The following is a 348-nucleotide window of genomic DNA, read 5'->3' on the forward strand; positions in this document are numbered from 1 at the left end:
GTGTGTGTGTGTGTGTGTGTGTGTGTGTGTGTGTGTGTGTGTGTGTGTGTGTGTGTGTACTGCATATGCATCTGCTGTGAGACGAAGCAGTCTAATCTGATCTTCTTAAAAACATCTTCTCTCTTTCATCCTTCCAACCCTCTTTCTTTTTCACAACATTAAAGGACAATGTAATGCTCCTGAAGCCTAGGAGGGGAGGAGTCATAGATAAAAATGGGGGAAAGATAAAGGGTAACAGAGATGAAGAGATTAAGAATGAAGGCAGAGGAGATTTAGAAGGGATGGAATGCCATTTCCAGGATCTTTATCTCTTGCTTTTTCCCATCTTCTTCTCATGTCTGATTTTTC

Source organism: Pundamilia nyererei, unplaced genomic scaffold (genome assembly GCF_000239375.1).
Source record: "Pundamilia nyererei isolate P.nyererei 1_Seehausen unplaced genomic scaffold, PunNye1.0 scaffold00009, whole genome shotgun sequence".
In the NCBI taxonomy this organism is placed as follows: Eukaryota; Metazoa; Chordata; class Actinopteri; order Cichliformes; family Cichlidae; genus Pundamilia; species Pundamilia nyererei.